This window comes from Lepidothrix coronata, unplaced genomic scaffold (genome assembly GCF_001604755.1).
Source record: "Lepidothrix coronata isolate B3197 unplaced genomic scaffold, Lepidothrix_coronata-1.0 Scaffold266, whole genome shotgun sequence".
NCBI classification, from domain to species: Eukaryota; Metazoa; Chordata; class Aves; order Passeriformes; family Pipridae; genus Lepidothrix; species Lepidothrix coronata.
This window is the reverse complement of record NW_016690446.1, coordinates 815,064-841,874: the sequence shown is the minus strand read 5'-3', so window position 1 is coordinate 841,874 and position 26,811 is coordinate 815,064. Positions and strand designations below refer to the sequence as shown.

Below are 26,811 nucleotides of genomic sequence, written 5' to 3'. Positions count from 1 at the left end.
ACAGGCAGTCTCAAAGGCAGAATACCTCGCTCTGAGATTGGTCGGTCTCTCTCTCTCCGTCGTTCTCCGCGAGGTGTCCCATGGGGAAAAAAACTTCCTGTCAGGAAAAGAAAAGCATGTGGCCGAAACCGGGCTCCCCGCTCTCTGTGTGGTCTGCAGATCAAACCCAAAAGCCCCCGAACAAAAAAACTCGCCAGCTATCCCCACGGCAACCCTATTTCCCGAGAGAGCTCCCCCCCTCCCCCCCCGACGCTGCCCAGCGCTTTCGGCTTCACTCCGTCCCCCCCATCCCGGAAGAAACGGATCGCGGAGGGGTTGGGGGGGGTGGGGAGGGGGATGGCGAGTATTGGGAAAAAATTCCAAAATCTCTTTTCAAACGTATGACACCTACCCATGTTTTGTTGTCCCCTCTCCCACTTCTGGGGCTCCCGCCTCCTTTTTCTGGGGGTCCTCATCCACTTTTGTTGTCCCCACCTATTTTTAGGGCTTCTCCAATTTTTCAGGCCTTAGGGGTATTCCCCCCATTTTTGGGGTCCCCCCTCCAATTTTTGGGTTCCCCCACCCACTCCCATTTTAGGAGTGACCCCCAATTTTGGGTTTGGTGGGCATGGGGAGAGAGTAAAGGGGGTCCCCAAAAAAGGTTTTTCCTCTTTTATTTCAATATTAATTTTATTTCCTTTTTAGTTTTCTTGGGTTTAATTTTTTAAAATTTTCTTTCTTTTCTTTAAATTATTTTTTATTTTCTTTTATTTTTTAATTTATTTTTCTTTTTTTAATTATTTTTAATTTTCGTTTTCTCTTTGTTTGTTTTGGTTTTATTTTTAAGTAAAAGTCCCCCACAACTGCTGCTCCTGACAAATCCCTAAGTATGGGAGGGAAGCATGGCAGGAAGCTCACTGCTGGAACCGGCAAAACAAAAGACATCAGCTTTTCCTTTTTTCAACTTTCTTTAAGATATTGGCATTGCCTCTCTGGCCGTGTACTGAGTTCTCCCTGTGAGGGATTGTCAGGCCTTACCAGCTGCAAGGCCAGGAAACTGGAGAGAAGTATTCATTAGATGGCAGCAGAGTTTCCTCAAGCCTTTGCCCTTTTTTCTGCCTTTTGCTGATAGATCTTGGCCAAGGGACAATGCCAGAATCCTTCACTTTGGCAATAGTGGGCTTAGCACCATCCCTCAAGCCCATCCAGAGCAGGCTCCTTCCCATCGCCCCCTGGCCACAGGTGGATGTGGGAGTGACGGGGGTGTAGGGAATGCTGAGAGTTTTTCCCCTACCTCTGGCAATTGGGCCATTAAAAAGACTAATTGACCTCTTCCCCAGCAGGGAAACATTTCAACAAGAGGTGCCAAAAAGAATTGGAGTTTCTGGACAACAAAATCCGCAAGTAGCCAACTTAAAATGCCCCCCAGACTGTCACCGGTCCAAATTCCTTGGACTGGTCACCTTGGCCAGGAGTGTTCAGTCCTGCTGGGAATGCCTTGGCCCGTGATGCAATGTCCATTTTAGGCTGTGAAAGACCCACCTCGGTGACCCCGCAGTGGGTCCCCGCAACTTTAAGAGTATCAATTGAAGGAAACCCAACCTTTTTCATGATTTTATGGGTATCAATTGACAGGGAATCCCCATTTTCCATTATTTTCTGGTTGCAATGGAAGGGTAAAACCTTTACAATGCCATTTTATGGGTTTGAAATTGAGGGCAAACCGCCCCTTTTCATCACTGTAAGGTTTAAACTGAGGGTGAATCCCTGTTGTCCCTTATACAGAAAACTTGAAACTGAGGGGAAATCCCCCTTTTTCAATCATTTGAGGTAATTAAAATGAGGGAAAGCCCTCTTACTCCAATATTTTAGGGGTTTAAATTGAGGGGAGAACCCACTTATTTGCCATTTTATTGCTTTAATTTGATGTAACACCCCCCCCCTTTCTCCTAATTTTAAGGTTTAAATTGAAGAAAACTCCTAATTTTTTATCATTTTAAGGGTTTGAATTGGGAGGTTCCCCTCCATTTCAGGGCACTTCCTGAAACACCTTTTGTCTGCAAGTAACTGGATTTGTCTGTGAGAAAATTTGTCTGGGACAAAATCTGCCAGGACAGAAAGGTCTTGCTGCCCACAGAGTGCCCTTTGAGACCCATGATCTGCACCTGAGAGCCTCAGGCTCCATGCTTTCTTTCCTGGGGGAAAGGGCTGTTGTTTGCTGGCAGGTACCCAGCTCCAAAATTGCCAGTCTGCCTCCCAAAATTGAATACGGACGAAAAGGGGCCAGGAGAGAAAGGTCTTGCTGCCCTTGTGTTATGATCTGGCTATTAAAAATTATTAGAAATGCCTGTGCCTGAATTAAGGTGCAAATGACACCATATGCCAAAATCATCAGTATGGATTTTATTTAACAGTAAAGGCAGAGAAAGAGACATAGAAAGAAATAGGAAAAAGGAGTGGGGGGAAGAAAGAGAGTGACAGAGAGAGATTAAAATAGAAAATTTATCACCACTCCATGGAACTCTGTGGCATCCCATGGAGTCCTGTTCTTCTGGTCTTAGTGGGGAGGGCCTAGCAAAACATGGAGTGCAGTGGATTAATACATGTCCAGGAGATGCCTAGGCACCTGCCCTGGGAGGGAGGAAGCTTTGCAGTCTCTTGCAACAGGCTCTGGATTTGTTGCATCACGTGCAGTTCTGTAGTGGAGGAAGACCTCAGGAATGAGACGTAGGGGCTCTTTGCGGGTCTTTAATGGTTTATGACCCCTGCTCAACTGCCTCTTACATGAATGTCCCGTGTATATGTGGTCTTCCTGGAGTGAGGAGGGGATTAGTCCTGCTGGGTATAGAAAGATTTTGCCATCACACCCCCAAAACCCTTCTCTTCTACCACCCGATGAGCCTTGTTTACTTCTCCTCAGACCTGAGATGATTAGACAATAGTCTTACCTGAAGTCCCTGTCACAGTCCAAATTCCAGTCAGGAAGGTCATTTAGGAGGGGGGCGCTTCAGTGGTCGCAGACAGGCAGTTGCTTCCTTACAGTTTGACAAGAAATCTTTCTATGATTTTGAGAGTGTTTAAGCCATTTCAGTCTGTCACACTGTGGAGTGCCCTGGAAGGCTCATCATCTGCACCTGAGAGCCTGAGGCTCCAGGCTTTCTTTCATAGGGGAAAGGGCTGTTGTCTGCAGGCAGGAGCCCAGCTCCAAAATTGCCAGGCCACCTCCCCACATTGAATACGGAAGAAGATTTCTCCCAGACAGAAGGGGCCAGGACAGAAAGGTCTTGCTGCCCACGGAGTGCCCTGGGAGGCCCATCATCTGCACCTGAGAGCTCGAGGCTCCGGGCTTTCTTTCCTGCGGGGAAAGGGCTGCTGTTCACTTGCGAGAGCCCAGCATTGAGTTTGCAGAACTAAAATTTCAAAACATAAGCAACACCAAGAAGCATACAGAACTGGCTGTCATTCAAACTGTCAAAAATGGAAAAAACAAGCAAACCAAAACTAAAAAACAAGGAAAGAGAATGAATTCTATTATAGAAGCATAAAATAAGTAAACAATGGAATAGTGTACCTTTCCAGTTTTCCTATGATCCCAGTTCCTGGCTTCTTCCCAGATTTTTTCACATTCCTTCATCATTTTGTTATAAGGAAAGGATATTCTATATATTCACTGCAGAGTTTCCATATCAGAGGAACTCTGATACACAAACCCCAAACTTTAAGATAATATTATATAATATCATGGAAAGGAGAGATAAGCATTAACACATTCAAACAGTATTATTTCTTTCCTTGGGAAGAGATTTATATGCAGTCTTTGAGCATTTGTTTATAACAAAGATACTTGCAGTGCCTTTTAGTCAGCATACTAATACAGAAGACAAACAAAAAAAGTGACTGGCCAAGTAATATTTTTATTCTACTTAGGTACCTTGTTTCAACTCACATCATGGCATGTTTTATTACTTCATATTATAGCAGCTAGAAAAGCAGTTCAAAGCACATTCAAAACATACTGCAGTAGAGAAACACGAAAGACACAACAAACCTAACTCTCACAGTTAATTCTTAGTTGTTTTGACAATCTAACACATAATCCCTGGAATTCAGAGTTCCACATACTTCAGTTAGGAAGCCAGCAAAAGCAACTATGATGAACATTCCAATGAGGTATTGGTATTATGGTTACCAAAATTGGCATCTGTGAGTAACTTAAACTATACCACAAAAACAAAGGCCTCTGCAAACCCTGTCTCTGCCTTTCCTGTCAGCAATACCATCTTTTAACAGCAGCACTTGCAGATCTGCCATTTTACCTCCTGTACCTGAAAGATACCATCTGACAAGGTCAAAGTAGTATATTGTGACCCAATAAACACTTGGATGTTCATTTGCTGCAGAACAGAGCGTGCACCCCCACGCACACACACGCAGATGTGACAGCGAGTACAGTCTCAAACCAGGACACTCGTACTATGAGGTGCAGTGCTGGTCAGAGGTCCTGGAACAGCACTGCCACATGGGCTTAGGCACTGCACTTCTCTACTGGGCATGGGACAATTGGTTCCATAGCTAATCTAGTCACTACTAGCTACAGTGTTCTTGCTGTGCTCTTCATCAGTCTAAACATGCATGTTAGTACACTAATACTCTGACAGAAAAAGATGCTGTTAACTTTCACTGATGTACTATTGTGATAGTCAAGAATCAGTAAACCTTGGACGCAGATGAATGATTAAAGTCTGCAGTTCTACTTGTAAAATGGGAGTTCAGAAAGAAATGAAGGACTATTTTCAGAGTAAACAAAGAAGACAATACAAAGAACCCTAGCATAATCAGCTCAGGAGAAATAAATACACAAATAAATCAACTGTACCATTGTTCACTTCAATTTCAATGCACAGTTAATTTCAATTTACCCTAACTATTTTAAGGGCCTTAATTTTCCAATGTGTCTCACCCTGCAGAGATTAATCAGTGGACCACATCTATATGCCAAAAGAAAAAAAGTGTTCATTTCCAAATAGTCCACCATTTTCTCAATACAGTCACTAATGGTGCACAGGTAAAATGGCAGATCTGCAATGGTGCACAGGTTCGTGCTTGACACATTCCACCGTGCTTGACACGGTACTAAATATGAATATGCAATGTGCAGCACATTCAGTGCTCCATAAATGTAACTGTGCCTTCTACCTGAAGTGAAATATTCTCTCAGTAAATGCTCAGCACAGCTGATCTATTATCAAGACCATCATAACACACTCACCAACTCATATAGTTCCATATGTGAACTTTGTTAAAGCTGGCCAGGAAATTTCAAACTATGCATATCAAACAGAAAAATGGTTTTGCTATTTTCCAACCAACTGATTGGAATGAGCAACTAAATAAGCAGGTTCCTCACCCCCCAATAAGCTGAGAGTTAGTGTTACCCACTATGCACCAATCCAATGTCTGGGGTGGTAACTTATTTTAATCAGTTTACTGAAATGAGAGGGAATGAATAAAAACTGGATTTGCCATTTGTCCACAAATTGAGACCTAATCTGTCCCAGTAGAGAAAGAAAATACCTCGTTTTACAAAAGTAGCAATATTAATTGCAAACCTAAGTCCCAACCACACAAGAATTTGGAAGTTAGAATAAAAATAAAAAAAACCTAAAACAAAAACCCAATTTATTCCTGTCTCAATTTAAATAAACTAACTATAAAAATAAAATATCTTAGAAGCATATTTCTTTACCTGTATATTGTGGTAGTTGGTGTCTTCACCTTCTCATTAGGGATATGACAGTTAAAAGTTGTTATACTGTGTGTGGAAACATGAAAAGTCAGAAACATTGATAAAATGGCTAACAAAATTCTCTTTTTAAATTATGTATTAATAATGCAAGAGCATCAGTAAAAGACACAACTAAGTTAAAAGTTTGTACTCAGCAGTTCAACATCCTTCAGAAGAGTTGCAAAACAAGAGAGGAAAGAGACAAAAACATCTTAAATCCCCTGAGGGTGTGTTGAGGATGGTGATTACCACCTGAACACCTCAAAGCATTGCAAAAGGCAATTACACAGCATAGTGAGACTGGCAATATTCACTGTATAAAACAGGGGGCTATAGCAAAAGTCTTTTTTGACCTGTCTCTGCAAGTGAGCCAGAAGGAATGAGTGCCTTTTGTGTACTTATTCATCTCATTGAGCCTGAGGTATTTTTGTGTAATACAAAATTGTTTTTATTAGTGCCTGAAAACATTCTGAACACTTGAGAGGAAACAGAGGGGGAAAGGGATGGTATTCTTTTTCTTTGTTTTACTAGACAGGTACAGTTCTGATGACTCAGTCACATGCAGCATTTTATAAAAGTTACATTTTAAAAGATCATTGTACCACAACCACAGCTACTCAAAAGATTTACCTTAAACATGTCTAACAGGGTCTCCTTGTTGACTTCCAGCCTTTCAAAAGCCTGTTTCTCTTTTATGATATTTTTACAGCAGTTCTCTAGTAGTGGGAGTTCAGTACTAGATACACCTCTAAACAAAAAGACGCAGGCAAAAGAAATATAAATTAATTATTTTGATATTTCCATTTTTTGAAATAACCACTTTCTAGTGGTCTAATTGGAAACTGTAAAATGTGTTGTTGTGAGCAAGCCATGGGGTCAGTGGCATTGTGTAACTAAAAAGGAAAAAAATCAAACCATAAGTATATCTGCAGATGGGAAGTAGACTGGAACCAATGTTTTTTAAATTTTAAGAGAAGTAAAACAATTTTCTGTTCTCACTTTGAAGTACTCTAAATGATTAATACAATGGCAGATGTAGCACTAAAAGCCCACCATACTGTAGTCTGAAAGGTGATGATTATACCTGTGCGCTATTCCATCAACTTAGTACTTACTGTACTTTGTTAATTTATAAGTTAGTTTCCAGTCAGTCAAAAGTCTATGCAACACTAATCAGATCTAAAACAATGTAGCCAATTAAGTTTCCACTGTTCACATTCAGTACCTTTATTAATAGGTCTGTAAAGTACATTACCTGAAATGTCAGCAGAGGGGAGCCAGCAACCCAGTAGATCAATACCAGTCTCATGTTCTAAGTTCCTGTTAATTTGGACTAATTCAGAGCCACCGCTACAAGATAAAGCCTTTACAGGCTTCTGAAATACCTCAAACAAGCTTAATCACATGAATAATTCTTTGACAAAATTGAAGTCTAATTCTAATACATAAACATAAGCTTCAGACTGAATCTCATTAAAAAATAAAAAATCTTGGGTGTGTTGCTAAGTATATTCATAGTTTAATTGACTAAGATATGACTGCTTAAGGTTCTAATAAACAGTGCCAGTAAAAGGAGGTGTAGACTTTATTTATGATTCAAATCTAATGTTGGACAATTTTTAGAAAACAGCAAGACAGCCTTACTTTGCTTTCACTGTCTGATCTTCAAATGCACTGTCAAACCACAGAACATATCTTAGAAGACATCAAACTATTTCAAGTTAGCATACAAATCAAGGTGTTCTGTATGATCTCATTTGAGAAATAACCTGTTTATGTAAAAGAGAAAGATGAAAAGAACCCTAAGATTTTATTTACTCTCAGATAATAGGCACTTAGTATCTCACCTTCTTTGCTGAATCATGGGAAATACATTACTTGAATAGTTTTGTGTGGGTTTTTTTTTATGTCAAGATTTTAAAACCTAATGCTGCAATCAATTTTATGTCATTAGTTCTTCTAATCAAGCAGAAACCAGAGAGTGTTTACTCACAGCTTTTGCTTCTTCATTATCAAAGGTCAGCAGCTTCAGAGTACAATCTCCCTCCAGTGGACAATACAGGTCCCACAGTTCACCATCCGCTTTGGCTATGACAGCATTTGAAGCCAACACTTGACTAAAAAACCAGAACAGATGACAAGAGACCTGAATATTTAGGTTCAGACTTGTAAAAGACCTTAGGTTTCTAAACCCCATGAGACCACAGCCACATCTCGTAGCACCTGAATACCTTAAATTTTTGTTTCTGTGGTGGTCTTAAACACTTTTCCACTTTAAAGGTAAAGAACCTTAAGGTCTTGAGAAGTTTCATTTAATGGTTTTCAGTGCCGGGGATCTGGAGGAAAGACTGTTTCTTACAATAAGTTCTACTGTATCTGGTAACTCACAAAACTTCCAATGTCTCTATTAATTCCTAGCAGTCTGACTGATTTACTTTTTAATTGGAAGCAAGCATTATGATCCTAGCACAGAACCTCAAGCATCACCTCAACCAGCTGTTTATTATGCATTAAGCTGAAGGTTCAATGCTTTCCAAATGAACCAATGTAAGAGTCATCATCCACTGACCATGACATATATGTTACACAACAAAGTAAGAGACAAATGATAGTAACAGTTTTATCTCTGCAAAAGTACAACTCCTTGAATCTGCAGGTTACCAAAGTCCTACAGCTAACTGAAATGGTGTGTTTTTCCCCACAAGATTCCCCTTCAGCCATTTTCCCATCTGTCAGAGTAATTTTGATAGATTTGCTCTGGTTGGCTTCTCTGTAACCTAGCAAAGCCTCATGTTCTTTTTTCAGTGCTTCATAAAGCTTCAGTGTGTCTTCTGTGAAGGTTGGCGCACACTGTAGCTGTAACAAATAAATTAGATTATGCACATACATATTTGTGAGAGAAATAGAATAAAAGGATTCACACCGTTGGTGCATCCCCAGAGGTCCCAACTTTGACCAGATTTCACTGTACTAGAATTTATACCAAAAGGCAGTAAACCATTTTTACATAATTACACAAAGGATAGTCCCATCCAACCTTCTGACTACTTTATAGTAGCTTTCCAATTTGCCATGCACTTTCATCAATCTGGGCCTAAATGGCTTTGCAAGTTTGACCTCAGAAAGCAGCCTATATTCCTGCCCCAGAATTTGCATTTGGCAGATGTCCTAGAGAAATCTGGATCACTCCAGTGAGCCCTCATTTCTGCCAGTCCATTCAAAACATCAGATTCAAACAAGATAGTTCACGTGAAGGTTACTCTAGTTATTAAGCTCTATTGTAATACAGCTAGTGCTGCCAACATCCTTTCAGCCATCACGCTGTTTAACTGCTCATGAACCTTCACTCTCTTTAGGCACCACAGAATTATGACCTTTATTTCCAAATAACCCCAATCCTTTTCTTACATAAAAAGTAGAGATCTAAGAATGTGTAAGTAACCCTACTAACACAAGGTGAAGCTCTTAAATAATATTTTTTTCTCTCTGCTATAGCAAACCTTTTCCCCAAAAGCTGGGATTTCAAAATACACAAAGTATTTCTGAACCTGATCAAACACCACTTCTTCTATTATTATGTACCCTAAAATAACCATTTACATCATTCTGATGTTGGTTCACAGATTTACCTTCTTTTTTCTTTTCCTCTTTTATTTTGATTCACTGCATCAATTGGACTTGCACTGGAGACTTTCTGAAAGCAGTGATAATACAAAGTATACCCCTACTATGCCTTTAAGATTTTTCCCAGCAATCGTTGAAACAAACCAGACCAGTACAATATTGGGCTAAAAAGGTAATTACAGGGGAATAAGTTATGTCCTTAGCACTTATGACCCATCTAAACTGCATCTTTTTGATGTTCTGCAGACACAGCAAAACTGCTCCGTGGCACTACTACAACTATCACCGGCAAAATCTCCCCAGCGAAACCGTGGGAGATCACACTGGCACACTGAACAGTGACAACTTTCAGTGGTGTCATACCTGGCACAGGTTCACCCAGAGAAACTGTGGATGCCACATCCCTGGCTGCGTTCAAGGCCGGGTCAGATGGGGCTCTGAGCAACCTGGTCTGGTGGAAGGTGTTGCTGCCCAGGGCAGGGAGTTGGAACAACAGGACTGATCTTTAGGGTCTTTCTCAACTCAAGCCATTCTCTGATTCTACGATGCACGCGCAAAGGCAGGTCCACTGCTCAGTGCTGCGGGCAGACACCGCGGCCGGCTCCCACCCGCGGAGCACCGCGACCCCCGCGGGCTGGGGACGGGCGGTTCGGCGCCGTGAGTGTCCCTGTCCCGTCTCTCCCCGCAGAGGCCCGGCCAGCCCGTAGTCCACTGCTCGCCCCCCCCTCCGAGCGGCCCCGGCCTGCACCGGCGCCGCCCGGGCCCGCTCGGCCGCCGAGCCGGGGCGCAGGAGCAGGAGGCGGTAGCGCAGCCTGTCGTTCTCGGCCCGCAGCCGCTGCCGCTCGGGGATGGCGCTGCCGGGGCAGCGCGGCTCCTGCGGCTCTTTACGCCACTCGACTTCGGCCGCCAGCCAGCGCAGCTCCCGCGACACCCGCAGCGATGCCGCCTCGGCGATCGCCACTTGCGCCCCGGGCCTCTCTGGCCCCGGGCCCGGCCCTACCGCTCCGCCCGCCGCCGTGACCCGCCTGGGCCCGGAGCCGTGCGGGGGTGAAGCTGTTGTCATCACTAGTTCTTCTAATTGAGTGAATACTTCTTTGTAGCTCTCGCTGCTGTGGCGTTAATTAATAAACGCACCCACTCGCCTGGCTCCGAGGCCGGTGAGCAATTGGAAAATGTCGATATCTACGAAATCAGTTAGGTTGGAAAAGACCTTTGAGATCATCGAGTCCAACCTATGACCGAACACCACCTTGTCAACCAGGTCTTGGCACTCAGTGCCATGTCCAGTGTTTCTTTAAACATCTTCCAGGGACGATGACTCCACCACCTCCCCGGGCAGCCCATTCCAATGTCTGATCACCCTTCCTGAGAAGAAATTCTTCCTAACGTCCAACCTAAACCTCCCCTAGCACAGCTTAAGACTGTCGTCTTGTTCTGTCCCACGTTCCCTGGGAGCAGAGCCCGACCCCCACCTGGCTCCACTCTCCTGTCAGGGAGTTGATGAAAGCAGTAAAGTTCCCCTGAGCCTCCGTTTCTCCAGGCTGAGCCCCCCAGCTCCTTCAGCCGCTCCTCATCAGAGTTGTGCCCCAGACCCTTCACCAGCTGCATTGCCCTTCTCTGGACAGCTCATGTTGAAGTCCCACTTCAGTTTATCTAAAAATGCTCTTTGAAAAACTTTTTTCTGTAACTCTCATAAACAAGAAGCTGAATATTCTGAGGCTGCAGTGAAGAATCACATCACTAATTCTCAAAATCCTCATCATGCCATTTTGCGGAGCACATGGCAGGCACAAGTGGTTTGTAATAGGGAGGGGAAAAAACACGTGCTGCACCCCCCTTCACTATTCTCATTATGAAACAATGTCAATGTCAAAAAGTGTTGATCAGATTGCATCCTTATTTGACCTCAATGTCAAATAAACACTGCCACATCTTACTTGTAGTGGATGCTTCCTGGTTAACACCATTTCTTATGAAATTAGGCTGACCAAAACTAACCAGCATCTTTGTACAAATTGCAGAACTAGGCACTCAGGTAAATAATTTGAAGAGGTTTGAGTTGCCAGGCATTAGGACTCAGAGCTTGGGAGGATTGTACAACTTCTATTGCATAGTCCAACAGTCTGCACTGAATCATTTACAGGTCATTTCAGTTAAATACCAGTTCCCTGACCCTGAGAAAAAAGTAGTTCTCCATCACAAATCCTTTATTTCCACCATGCATTTCTATGTATCATTTTGTCTCAATTACTTCTTTGGCATCTTCAATTTCTATGGTTTCCTCCTTTGATTGTACTTTACACCCATTTCTCTGTATTCAGTTTCTCAACACACTTTCAAATTTTTTGCCTTTAGCTAGTAATCAGATTTTGAAAGCTGTGGATTTTTATTAGAACTCTGACATTTACCATATCAGAATTTTAGCATTTTATTCTCCTGTGTACATTACTGGAAATAACTACACAGTATGTGAGAAGGAAGAGAGGCAAATTTTGTTATTATCCACACTTTGCTGCATTTCCTATGATACCACGCATTCTATATGATTTTAAAACTTCTTAAGAAGATATTTGAGATTAAAGGGATATATTCTTTTACCAACAAAACTAATGGGGACATTTCTGACTCAAAACATTGTAGTCCTTTAGGAAAAAAAAGTAAGTTATTCAGTGCATAAGTCCAAAGACACTCCTATATACTATATACTCACAAATTTCAAACTGTCATTACCCTGGATAACTGCTGTGTGTAGTACTGTTCTCAGCCTATATTAACCAGTTCGTATTATACTAACCTTTCTTTGCATTTTCAATGCAGAGTACTGGTTTTTCTCCCATGAATCCCCAGAATTGTCTAATGGCTCTGTAGTTAATCCTGCTTGTCATTCTACCCCAGCTAAACCTTTTAATGATGGTTTTAAATTAGTTTTATTTTTTAAGGTATATTGAGAATGTACCTCAGCAAATTGATACCTATATACATTTTTCATTTGCACCAATTCTTCCTTCCTTTTCTGAAGTGATGCAACTTGCTGACACTTTTGTCCATCATTGACTATAACAAGGTCATGCATCTTCAAGGATAGACTGTCATGGTCAGAACCATTATGGACATATGTAAAAATAAGACATAACCTATAGCTTCTGTTAAAAATAAATTTCATTGTTAATTTGGCAGGTTACCTGCTTTTTTTAACTTCCAAATTCACTACTGTGTAGAATTTATTATTCTGTTTAGGATATTGATTACAACCAGTGTTATCAGCACAATAAAATAAACACAGATTTGTTTTTTTAAAAATTAAACTCTGAAAAATGTATGCAGGTTACATCCGCCTTTATTTCATCTTTGGGCACTGCCTTATGAACCCAAAACCTGTAACTTTGCGCTTGCTCTAGCTTTTAGTGAAGTAATAGAAAAACTTGCCATCAGAAGTTGTAGAGGCTGAGAAGGCTGAGTCATAGGATGCTGTCTAGCATATGTGGAGTGCCAGGCTTTATCAGGATCTTTTACCTCCTGAGATATTGTTGTATTAGTAGTAGTAGAACTTCTGAGAGAGAAACAATTTGAAGAGAAAAAAAATTGTACTACCTCTATGAAGGTTGAAAAACTAGAGGGAATTTTAAGAGCCAGTATATAAGGGAGCCCTTACTTTCAAAGGCTGCATAGAAGATGTGCCAGATAAGTTGCCTACTGCAATGACCCTTGTTTAGCTGTACTACCTGGCTCATGGTTGGGATAGAATGTGCCTTTTACCACCTCCCTTCCCCCCGCGGGTCATCTTTGGTGTGGTGTGTGATGCCATGGAATGCATGGTAGCTCTACCTGAGTAGATGCAAGATGATTACAGAAGTATGAGAATCTCACTGCTATGGTTAATAAGCCATAACACCCTAAACTAGGACCATTAATACAGCTTCAAATAACACATAATTCCACTCTTCCTTACTCCAGATGATGTGTAACATATGAGGCTTGCTGTATCTGCAAACAACCACAGGGTGACAGGCAATGCTGCTAAACAATTCTGTGAAGCCTGGCTAGTTAATTGTTTGGATGGTCATATTATTAATTTTAAAAAATTCCTGAATTCTTACATGGACAGTGGTCAACTTTAATGCTGACTGATGAATAATTGAAATTTCAGAAGTAGAAGAAGCCTGACAGGAGGATACAGTGGTCGCATCTTCAGATCATCAGGACAAAAAATATCATAAAACTTTTTTGCCGAAGAGCTTGGCAAAATGGTTTTGTTTGCTGCACAACCAATAAACCACTCTTAAGAAAAGTGCAGGTAAGGCCACAAGGGTAAGGCCATGGATGCACTATCATGATGTTGGAAGTAATGGAACTAGAAAAAATAGTTCAAGAAACAGCAGGAGGAGGCAGGAAGCACTCATACCTTTTCTACATAGGGAATTTATGTTGACAGAAAGTATAAAAACAAGACCGAGAAGTCCAGGTATTAAGGAGCATTTGCATAAGGGAGGTTATGTAATGTGTGATCCCCAATGAATGATTATCAGTGGCAGAACACCTCCACTGGGATTGCAGTAATCTTCACTGTCAACCTGGCTTGTGGAATGGACACTACATGGTTTACTTTGCTTGGAAACAACATAAAGATCTAAACATGCAGAAATGTTATTCTTAACAGTTATGTATTTATCTTCACAAAAAAGGGTCTTATTCTGAAACCTTTTTTTTTTTACCTTTTGCATAAAGGTTTACTAAGTATTTATAGAAACTTGCTTTCTGAATGTGTAATTCCATTGCATATTAAAGCTAATATTTTATGAAAGAATGAGAAGTGGAGGGCATTTGTACTGTGGTTTGGGTATGGCCTCTGAGGAATATAAAATTAAAGTGTACAAAAGAAGCTTTAGGTTATGTCCTGTACCAGCTTGTACAGATTATTTCAGTTTGATTTCAGTTTGCCAGCTGTCTTCTAGAATGAATTATTTTTTGCAAAGGCATATCTTTGAAGATCAGTTACAGAATTAAAAAGTAACAGTAACTAAGCAATTCTCAGTCTCATCATTACGGTTCAGAAGCTGTTAACAGTTGTAAAGGGCTAATTAGTGTAATGTAATCCTCTTAGGAGGCTGCAGGCATTGAGCTAGATTTCTTTATAATTTGTATGTAGGCCTTCTTTATTCCACTGGAATTACAATAATTACAGACATCAGTATGTATTTGCATTCTAGCCATCCACATTATGTTTATTTTGCATACTGAATACGGCACGATAAATGCAGAAGTAGAATTCTCTGTTTTCTCTTTAAGTATCAAAATGTTTGGAAGAACAGCCAAATCTTGGTTTTATAACTGTGCGAAATCTACCAAAAGAGAAAATGAAAACAGGAGTAAGTGGCTTTCTGAAATCCCAAGCAATCAGAGAGAGAAAATACTGGAAGAGCTGGATGTGAAAAAAGTGCTGTCATATTTGGTTTACAAGAGAGTCTTTTCCTTGGAGGAATGCAAAGACATTTGGTCCCAGGAGAGCTACAGGAAGAGAACTGAATATTTTTTAGATAAACTCTCTCTAAAAGGCCCAGGTGCTTTCTCTGCCTTTTGTTCCATTTTGGAGGAGGTCAGTCCTAACTTGCTGACATGCTTTCTCCTTGGCTATGAAGGTAAGGTCACTGTCTGCTCTGAAATGCTTAAGTGTATATTGGCAATGTCTTGGAATCCTTTGACACTAATAGTTATTTGCTATAATTAGTGTTTACTTTCTCTCTTGCACTAAATCGGAGAGAGTATTTGCTGTCTTGATAGTTCTTTGCTATTAAGAAAAAAATATTAAATATCTTTTATTGTTATACTTTGAATATTTAAACTGCTAACAAAATGCTGCATATTCAAATTGCTGCTACTAATAAATAAAAGTCAGGATAGGATTTCTAAGTATTACTGATAACACTTAGCTCAGAAATGTAACTGATCATTTAGTTCCCTTTCCTTTTCTAAAATATTTAAAAATAGATTGAGAAGTTCTGTAGGTATAGTGCCCAAGTAAGTGACTCATTTCACATTTTTCTTGTAAGTCACATTATTTACTATATCTATCTGTAAGCAGCTGCATGAAAAAAGATATTATTAATAAATGTCAACAATGCCATTGAATTTAACCAAAATGTTATTTAGAAATCAGGCACTATTCGTACTTATTTGCGGAACAATGTTTTCCCAGATATTAGAAAAGATAATGTGAAAAAATATGTGCAGAGTGTTTACAATTATATCTTACTGACCTATTTTTATTTTTTATGTCTGTTATATTCTAAATTTCAGTCTATCAAGTCAGCTAGAGTTTTTCTCAACAATGACTTCAGGGTTGTGCTCAAAGGTTATATACAGAATGTCCTTTTAGAATTTAATTAAAATAGTCATATCTTTTACCCATCAATTCAGAATGAGGTTTAAACACCTTAATATTACAACTATTTATAAATAAAAAAGTAAGTCTGAGTACTGTAAGAATTTTAATAAATATATAAAATTGAAATCTAAAACTATTCTGACCTTTAAAATAGCTGTAGATTGTGTTCTCTCTTGAGAACCTGATTACTTTTAAAATTGACAATTAGAGATCTAATTACTTGAGAAGGCAACAGATATATTACCCTAATTCAATTATGAAAGATGCCCATTTAATGTATCTTTTTGAGATCAATTTACGGTAAGGTTTTATGTCAGTTACAAGAAAATCAAAGGAGATTTACAAATGTTGGGGATTTTAATAAATATAAAATATACTTCACAGACAACCATGTTATGAAAAGGCTACCCAGGGCCTCTTTATGCCATAATTTTTTTAAAAAAGCATACAAATATAAATACAATGGGTTATAAATACATTATAAAGCCAGCTCTTTTGTAATACACGTTATGAAATGAAGTTTGGGCTTCCTCTGAGTTAACTGAAGAGACAGAGAAGGAGATTTTTATTCTATACCACCTAAACATATCGTGCAGGGGCCTGTCACAGAACAGATTTAGATCTTCCAGTGGGTACAAGGTTTGGGGTATAGTTATAAAGGGTGATGGCCTCAGCAGTTGGGTGTAAGTCAAGGACTCTGTCTCCCTGACAACATCATAGTAGATGCAGAGAAAAAAGGAGAAAGCCAATGCCGCACATTTCCAAAAGAGTAAAAGATACTGTTGGAGCAGTGTCCCCAATCCATTCTGTCTGTCTGTGCCTTGTGTAGGCAGAAAAATGCCTTAGGCTGCCTTAACTCAGCCACTGTTACACTCTTTCCTCCTTCCCCTCCCCCAGTGGCATTTATCAAATGTGCAAAGCTAGTTTTAGAATCTGTTATTGCTAATAATAATCTCCTGGATAGTAGGCAAAAAAACCACATGCTATATATTCACATTAATTCATGCAAATCTGTATAAATTCATGCATGCATATGTTGCAGATTCAATTAAAATGCATTATGTGTCTGGCATTGTGGATTTTTATAGATTGATTTTGATAAACTGTGTTACAAGGTACACAGAAAGATATGATGAAAAAGAGCATTGTTCATTGTTTCCATTAAAAAAATTTTCCTCTCTACCCTGTAATAGCTGACTGATAGGACAAAGGACTCAAATGGAAGGCATGAAGTCTAGATGCATGATGAGAAATTGCTATGGCTGTGCTATGTGGCATCAACACCCCAGCTAATCGAGCAGTTATGCCATCCTGTCCACTGTACTTGTTAAAGACACTCTTTATGGCAGGCTGACTGAGCACACAGAATAGAATCAATCCTCGTTATTGATCAGCTGCATGTACAGTGGGGGCCAATTTTTGTTCTCTGGACCTGCCTCTGTTGGCAGATATGGTTATTTTAATGTGTTTCCATTGTCTGCATGCCCTACAGAAAGAACCATTTGACAGGTGCTGGAAACGTGGCAGGATTCCAAGAGGTCACTCAGTCTCTGGGCTGATGTAGCTCACTGCAAAAACTGTGAACTGTGCTAGTGAAATGTGTCCAGTGAAGGATGTACTGTTGCTTGCATGTAACTGTTTTAACACCACTGTGAACTCTTTCATCTCATTATTTCAAAGAATTACACCTACAGTAATTTAAGGGGTGTTATAGCTGCATTTATGCCTCAAGGCACTAGTGACTTCATTCTTCTACTTACAGTTTTCATTATAGTATAAAGCAAAGCTCCTAATGATTTCATGGATGAAACATTTGGTTACTACTTGCCCATATGATTCAGTAGGAAGTCAGTTCTTCATTGGCCAGGCAGAATTTTATATTGAGTAAGAATTGCAGGTTTTTTCCAAAATACCTATAAATTGTCTGACCTGTACATCTCAAGTCTATTGTAAATATGAATAGGGAAATAACCTTATATACAAAAAGTCAAAAGTTTACCTAAAACAGCCACTTATCCAAGCGCAACATCACAGACAGAATTACATCAAACTGTAGATGTTATTCTGAATAATGCAGCAGAGAATTTTTTTTTTATTATTATCCAGACTACATGAATTTCCCAGTGTTACCAGAGCAAACAAAACTGAGAACTGTTGCAGGGATGGAGCTTCATGAAACCTGTCAGATGAGCAACCAAGAAGGAAGCCTTTCTGCTGAGGAACAACTGAATCAATCATTCAACAAATACAGGTTAAAATTATCACTGTCATGATGTCTTTTATGATCCCAATATATATATTATTATTATTATTATTATTTCTCATGATTAAGTTCTATGTAAGTGAAGTACACCACTGATGCTTTCAAAAAGTGTTTCATTTGCATCTGATTTGACTTGGCATTTGTAAACTACAATTCTACTTTTATAACAAACATTTTTGATGTTGATTTTTGGATGCTGATTTATGTTGGGGGTCACCTCTGGTCTTTACTACAGATATTCATTAGTGATGTAATGCATTGATGACACTGCTAGTTTTCAGTGTTCAAGTACATACGATAAGTACATTTTACTTCTGAATTTTCTTGGAGTGTGAGAGACAACCTAAGTTAATATCACAGTTACTGTTATTTTCATTTATTTTAAGAGGAATAGAAACAGAGAAAGACCTATGTAAGAACGGCATGTAACCTGATACATTCTGGGATACTGGGATTTAAGTCCCCGCTTCAGAGATTTACACCTAAAGAGAGGACAAATAAAACCTTGGAAAGTCCTAAAATGCTACATTTTATGTAGATATTATTCAGTTCAGGCATTTGCAGTTGTGTGTTTGGAGTCATTCTTTGCCAAATTCAATAAGGAATCTAGCTAAGAATGGGCTACTGTTCTCAATAGCTCATTAGCTATTAGAAATACTGTAGGTAATTTACACGTGTTCATCTAAGCCATTCTGAGAAAAATGCTTAAAAGCAGTTAAAAGCTGTCCTGCTGTTTTGGTGTGTCAGTAACATATAAACAGTAGATTCTGGAGGCTTTAATACCTTTGCATGTCTAGGTTAATTTTGTTACATTTCGGCTATGGTCTGGATTACACTAGTTTTTAGAAATGTAGTAAAAATTAATGACTGTGAAGGGATTGAAAAAATTGTGGTTGTAAGAGGTTCGGTTCACCTTGAGTAGCTGTGAAACATGAAATGGTAATAGAGTATGAAGACACTTGATACAATATAGTATGGGCAGATATACACACAGCTAATGAAATCCCAGTCAGAACTCCTTTCTGCACAGATATTCACCGGACTTCCAGGAGACTTGTAGTCATTCATAATCTGAATATGTGCCATTTGGATTTAAACAGATTAATTTTGTAGCACTGGTCCTCTAACTTTGCAAGGCAATTCACTTACAAAACCAAACCAATTAAGAAGTGCCTGCAGCTAAAGAATCACATTAGGGAAGTAGTAGCCAAGTAGGAAAGCTTTCCTGAGGTCAGCCTATGCTGGAAATGCTTGAGAGTTCAAAAAACCTCAACCAGATATAAAAGATGTCACTATCAGTATTTGCAGGGCCAAGTAGTCTCACTATAAGATGGTTACATACATTCCACCTGACAAAAAGCATATGGAACATCAGTTCTGCATACAACCCAGAAGAAGAAAAAAAAAAGATGCTGAAGCTATACTCTCTCTGGGGTGTATCAGTGTGAAGTGTAGAAGTTAGTGTAGCTCCAGAACTCATGCAGCAAGAAGGGAATAGTCACCTGTATTGGAAAGAGAAAACTCAATGAAAAGACAAACTGGTGTGCAATAGCACACGATTTACTTCAACACCAGTGTCCCGGAAGAAAAAATATATCTTGACACCAGGTTAAAAAAGCACCAGCAGCCTTCTATTGTATGCTGACACTCAAGAAAAAAATGTAATGCCTAACTGACCTATGTTAGTTTTTTCTTAAGTGCCACACCTGTGTCAAACACTAGAGGCAACATGGTCTTTGTGGACATGAGAGTCTTGAGTGCTTGGAACAATTCGTGAAAAAGACAACTCCACTTTGGAAGAAAACAATAAAGCTGGCAGCAAAGCAGATGTGCCACCGAAGTGTATCCTGCAGACACACACTTTACAAACCACAGTTGCAGGGCCTCTATGAACAAGGCAACTTGTCAGAGACAGAAAGTACCAAACATAAATACAACCATGCAGGACTGTAGGGAGCATAAAGGTAACTAGAAATACATAGCAGTAGCTAGATGAGAAGAGATGAGTATAAGGAGAAAGTGGAAGATGGCTTTACTGCCCTTTCCTAAATATTTGTAAATATTCTCAATCCTTTGTATTTTTTTCTCAATGATAGAAAAATGTCAGACACACAGACACTTTAAGGACAAGAACTTCCCGTGTCTGAAGTAAGTGGCAAAATTCCAGATGATGTTAGTGGGAGCATCACAGTAAGTTAGAGTACTTTGATACTACATATAATAATAGAAGTTCCACAATTACATAGCAATTGTAAAGCTATGTTTTTATATTTATGTGTAGGCAAGTTATCAAAGTCTTACCATTGCAGAATAGATGGTCTGGGAAGAGCAAAATCCCCTCAGTTCTAAACACTAAGATGACCCTGTTAGTTAAGAATCAGCCAACTATAGCCATTGCTATGTTCAGTCAGTACCTCGGACAAAGAGAAAATAAAACTAAAGAGGCAAAAGGTGTGTGGATTCACACTCAATTTTTCATTTAAAGGTGAAAGCCCTAATAAGGATACCCCACTCTACTTTCCCAATATCCCCTCTTGAGACAGCTCCAGCGTTTCTGATTACTACAATAAAAATATGGTCTTTAACACAAATGTAATAGAGTAAATCTGAGGTTTGCATATTGTGATTTGACCTAGGACTTCCCAGGCAAGCAGCTTATTGACAAATGAACTCAGAAAAATACCAGACAGAAGTACCATGTTGTATGACTTCAGTAAGTCAATGCTAAGGATATGGTCTGGTTTTGGACCAGAAAACATTGTCCATGCTTCTGTTTATTGTCCTCTCTGTACCTTCTTTCTCAGAATACCCTCTTCAAAAGAGGGCATTTGTATTAAGACAAGTGAATGGAATTATAGGTTGGGTCAGTAATTGCCTGAATAAGACCTCAAATAAGTACTGCTTTCAACAGCCTTATTTTGGTTTTGGGGGGTTTCTTTTTGATTTTGGCAGTTTTTGTTCATTTGGATTTTTTTTTGATGGGTTTGTTTTGGTTGGGTTTTTCTTTGCTACTTTATCTCTCAAGCATCCCTGGACATTTGGTGCTGGCCCTATGAAAATCATGCAGATGTCATAAGAGGAAATATTTATTTTCCTCAGACTTTCTTTCTGTTTTCTCCTCCAGCAACAGTTTATTTCTCTTATTGATTGAGAACTAAAATAGTACATATATGTTACTTGCCCAAGAAAAGACTGTGTCACAATGGCTGTCAAATAAATTATCAGAATAAGTAACATCCAAACTGTGACAATCAGATGCTATTTTTGCAGTTGTTTTAAAACAAGCTATCTACTTTCACACTGTGAGCAACAAGAGATTTTTGCATGAAGCTTTTCCATTTTCATCTAAATGGTTTATGATTGTGCGGTACACACTGTAGAGTACATGTAACTAATTTGTATTTGAAGTCTGATTGATGGATTTCCCACTTATGTTTAAATTTTGGAATAGTTCAGTTCCATTGTAGAACCTTTCTGAATCTATTGGAATTGTATTTTACAGCTCTTAAATAAATCAGTTTTTAACATTTGAAATTCAACACTTTGGACAGGGAAAAAAGTTTAAGTGTGGCAAAACTTCACTAATTGTAAGTTCTATGGTAAAGAACACAGTCTCTGCTTTGCTTTAGATAATAAAAAATAATGTGTACAAATCATGTAAACAGGATTTATTCAGAAAGAAGTGCAGAGCTAAGCCACAGCCAGATTTTTATCCTTTATTTGAAGAGCTGTATATTGGCATCTAACGCTTCTAAACATCATTAGTAATTTAGATAGTAGAATGTTTATGTAATTTTTTGCATGTGTTTTGTGTTCCTTCAGAGACTTTGTAAGAGCACAGGGACTACAATCAAAAAAATTAAATTCATGCCTTTACCTCAGCACTGCTGGGGACAAGACCCCATTATTAGGGAAGGCAGTATAGTCTAGGAGTCACAAAATAAGTACTTGTATTGTTTCTGTAAGATAGCAATCTCATGCTTATAAATGTAAGTTTCTATTTAACTTCTTACTATTTCATCGTATAACCATTGGATTATCTCTGCCGTGTCTTAGGCTGCAAAGCTTATGGTCTGGCTAAGTAACTACAACAATTGGTTTTCTAACAATTAAAAATACTGAGTTACACAAAGTGAACTCACAGTAGTATTGGATGAATGAGAGGGTGTTACAGCATCAAGCTTGTTGAATGAATGTAGTAAATTTGCCTTTTCTTGTTTCCCATACCATTTGTAAAGTAATGGCTTAGAACTCTCTTAGACTTTTTGCTCTGGAGATAGAACTTACTTTTATTTGCAATAAATACTCAGTGAAATAGTAATTGACCAAAAAAAATCTCAAAAAGAGAATGTTGGGTTTAAAACTCAAAATACATTTTTTGAGTATCACAATCACAGGGTTCAAAAAGCTGTGTCTGAGTAGCTGGATGCACAAGCCAGGCCACTAAGGTGTCTATCTAGATTTTCAAGGTTGCCCAGTAAGTTACCTATCTATTAAAATTAGAAGGATGCTTTCTGTACAATGATAATGATGATGATGTTGACGGTGATGATGATAATGATGATGATGATAATAATATGATGATGAAGCATCAACAATGCAGCGTTTGGCAGTTAATACTGAACACTTGCAGTACCAGTCTCCAATCAAGCCCTGTTCCATTGGGCCACTAGATGGTACTGTACCACAGTACAATTCCTTGGTTGCTTATTTGACATTGCAGCTGTGAATGATTATTTACAATTGTAATAATATCATAATGATTTGTTTGCCCAGTTTTCCTGCACACAATATACACCCACACACAAATAGAGAGGATACATGTAAGGTGTTTAGAAGCATTTCTTGGTTTGATTTGCTAACATCCCTAATGAGTGTATATTACCTACTAACCCATACAAATGTAACTATGATTTTTCGAAGGCACAGTGACAAATACTTCCATTGCTTCATTGCACGTGGAAAACAAAATACTCTTTTGGAGTCTGTGCTCCCCAGACAGGAACAAACGGCATCCAAACACAAACCAGTGAAAAGTACAAGCCCAAATTCAGAGATATGATAATTTTCACAATTTGGAATTCCTTGCAGACTTGGAAACATTCATACTCACTTTCCATATGGAAATAGCAAAATTAAATGCACTGTGGTGATAAATCAAGCCCATGAAATCCAAACCAAATTAAAAACCCAATAGCTACTTAAAAGTTCAGGTTTTATCTGTTTTGCTAACTATTGCTGGAATACGTATTCACTTCCAATAGATTGTTCATGGCTCCTTTTTTTGGATGCCTGTATCAATCCAAATCATATTTCCACAGCTTTTCTACTCATCATCTATATAATTTCCTTACTGAACTGCTGTATTGGGTCCCATCTTACTGGGTCACAAGGCTATGTGCTGTTAAACTTCCTTTGCTCTAAAATACTTTTACTATGCCCTGATGCATTCCTTTGGCAAAGACTATTAGTGTTCTACCTTCTATGCAATGTTAGACTTCTGAACTTTATTCTTCCTTACATATATCTTATCACATGAAGGGAGATGTTTAACATAGGGGTCAAATCACATGATAGGCAAAGGCCATAAGTCTGGACTGCATATAGGAAAAAATCAAGAAGACCACAGTTAATGCAGAATCTTGGCAGAAGTCGCATAGTCCTCCATTGCTGGGAAATGCCAAATAAGCCGCTCACATGACCAGCATGCCAGGCACAGATGAAGTTACAGATCAGGTTGATGAGCTCTTGCTGAGGTGCAGGATCCCAGTGCAAGAGACAGAGCATAGTGCAGCACTGCGAACGGTTCTCATGCGTGCAGTCCAAGGTGAGGGAGCACAGAGCTCCCCAGCACCCTTACAGACCCATGTTGAATGCCACATTCCCCAGCACCATAATCATGCCCGCTCTCAAACCTTCAACCATGTGAGCAGAGTGACAATAGAGAGAAGTCACCAGTAGAATTCTGCAGGGGATTGATTCTTCTTAACAAACTCAAAAATTGATGGGAAAACAATCTTAGCAGTGAAGTGCTGCTCAGTCTGCTGAGCGTATGCATTTACTCAGTGTAGGATGTGTGAGAGCTGATTGCACAGAACTGTAAATGGGCCTTAAGAGTAATTAATGGGTTAATAAAATGGTAGAGGAAATTTAGTGTAGATAAATGTGAAATGATGTACATGGGCTAAAGTGTTCTTGGCTGTATGAATAAAGTGATGAGCTCTCAGTTGCCTGTTACCATTCAGAAGTGAAAGTTTGGAACTGCGACAGGTAGACGTTTTCATAAAAATGTCAACTCAGTGCATGGCACAAATCCAAAAATGCAAATGTTTGTTAGAAAAGCTAAAAAGAACAAAAGCAGGAAACATAATTATGCCAGTCTATAATGCCACAGTTTGCTCATACCTGGAACACTGTGTGTTGTTCTGGTGCTTGCATCTTGAAAATGTTAGATAATATCTGAAAAAAGTTCAGAGAAAGGCAACGATGAACAAACACATAGGACAAAATGGTTTTCACTGGGAAAATAATTGAGCAGGTTGGAACTCTTTATTCTGGCAAAGAAATAAAAAATGAAAAGAGTGAGAATTAAAGGATCAAATATGCAAGTATGGGAAACTAAGCTGATGTAGGGAACAGTGAACATGACAGCACCCACTGCTTCTAAAAGGTGTCCAAGGAGCTGTTAGGTCCTGGCTAACTGTGCTTTGTTCAGTGACAGAACAGGAGAAGGAAAGAGAAAACGGCTCCACAGTAAGTTGGATCCCCGTTGTCAAGATTCCTTCTCTTCTTGGTGAGGTGAAATGCCAGACCAGGCTGACAGTGGCAGTGAGACACTGCCAAAGAGGTCCTCCAAATGAGAAGGTCCTTAGATGTGCCATTGTTCGTTCATCTTTTGTTAGTGAGTAATTTGTAAGATGAATGAAATCAACCAACTCTGAGCAGGCAGTTCCAAATAACCAGAGGCTCCCTCCAAAGGCAGAAATGAGGGCTATTGGAGTTTGAGAACACGTATCGGAATGCACCAGTTAGCATTTTACAGAAACCACACCTTTAAACCATAGTAAATCCAGTAAGCCCATGCTGTATCAGGCAGGATTGTCATGTTGCTCTCATTCATTAAATTTTTAACACTTAAAAATATATTTACGGAAACTGAAAGATACGCATTTCCAGTGAGATGCCTTGAACTATGAACAGGAAATATTATCACTGTAATCCACACATGACAGTCTTCAAACACAGTTGGAATGACTTACCTGTAATAATCTTTACTGATGTGGTAACTCTCATGTAAAAACATAAAGCAGCATTCCAGTCAACCCTCAGTGCTGCCAGTGCCATGCAGTGTGTTTAAAAAGCAAGATTGCTTGTACCCCATATTCTGTACAGAGCAATTCTGTATGTGCAAATTAATTCCCTTTATTCTGAATGTTAGGCTAACAGGCTTCCATCTCCCTCCTAAAAACCTATGTTTTCTCTGGGGAAAGAAATTGGGAGGACAGGTTTTTCTACCTCACATTTTCCTGCTTCCAATGATTACTTAGAGAAGAAGTTAGTTCTCAAAGGAGCTTTTATGATGTGCTTGGAGTACAGAGCTCCTTCATGAATGGTCATGTTTTTCTCCACATTGGAATGATTTGGAGTGGCATTGAAAATAGAAAAAAAAAGTCTGCTCTTCTGATGAAATTTATGTGTGATGAATCCATAAGAGAAAATTCTCATGGATTATGCACATCCTCATAGAGTGTATTCTGCAAGAGAGGATGCATTGAGCCAATGCAATCAAGGATCAAGAAAAAGAGGAACAGCCATTTCTTGCTAGTAATTATTGAGACAAAACCTTGACTGGCACCCTCCAAACACCTGCTACTTAGTATGTCCAAGTCATTGCCAGTATTACTGCTGTGAGGATGCCATCCCTAATTTTGCATGTATTTTCAGTGCTAATATGTTTTGTAAACTGGGAGTTAATACTACAGGTAATATGAGTACAGGAAAGGTTTTATTTAGATTATATCTGATCCCAAATGTTTATTGAGGTTCAAGAGGATTAGATTTTGATGAACTAAGGGACTGCACTCATGTGTGTCTTTACCACCTGATATTTTTATGAAATGCATCAATGATAAAAATTAGCACTGACATACCTAACAATTCTTAGCAGTGAGCTTGTGGCTTTTGGCTTCACAGCAGTCATGTCAAGGTCAATTCGTCCAGCAGCACTGGCTTATTTGACAGGAAGCTGCTTATCTCAGTTTGGAACCTGGAACAGATAAGCCATGACTGTAGTCAGCAGTAGAAAGAAGTGTAAAAGAGAAATAAAGGATGAGAAGAGAAAGGCAAATAAAGATGTCAGAACAGGTGTCTTTCCCAAGTAATTTTGAATATTTCCACTTTAGGAATACCATTAAAAGTGCTTTCCAGTCTGTTACTGTAATTTCTTGTTAGTGTTGGCACATTAGCAGATATCAGACACCATAGTTAATTGTATTGTTAGTATAGTGCTTCATAATAAAGACCAGACTCTTTCTTCAGTAGCCTGCTCAGCTCAGGGTAATCTGCATTTTCATCCATATAAAGTCTCGCTTTCTGTAAATTACTCTCTTTGCTACACAAAATAGAAACTATAACAAGTTCTAAGACATTATAGATAACTAGAAGGCTCTTGTGACTGAAGTAGCAGTTGCTTATGTAACTACACTTTTACAGAATTTAATTTTTTTTTCCATAAAAGATACCAACAGTGGCAAGCATTACCATAGCAATGCATTATAC

General features: G+C 39.2%; 2 long non-coding RNA genes across 2 annotated transcripts; one reads left to right on the top strand and one right to left on the bottom strand.

Moving 5' to 3' along the window:
- Positions 1–5,081: 5,081 nt before the first annotated feature.
- On the bottom strand, positions 5,082–10,038 carry LOC108507693. The gene is made up of 3 exons (XR_001878232.1): positions 9,752–10,038; positions 6,395–6,512; positions 5,082–5,791 (listed from the first exon to the last, which is right to left on the bottom strand). It is a non-coding gene; the product is annotated as an uncharacterized LOC108507693 (long non-coding RNA).
- Positions 10,039–13,543: 3,505 nt separating this feature from the next.
- On the top strand, positions 13,544–18,106 carry LOC108507694. The gene is made up of 3 exons (XR_001878233.1): positions 13,544–13,682; positions 14,675–15,024; positions 17,877–18,106. It is a non-coding gene; the product is annotated as an uncharacterized LOC108507694 (long non-coding RNA).
- Positions 18,107–26,811: the final 8,705 nt, after the last annotated feature.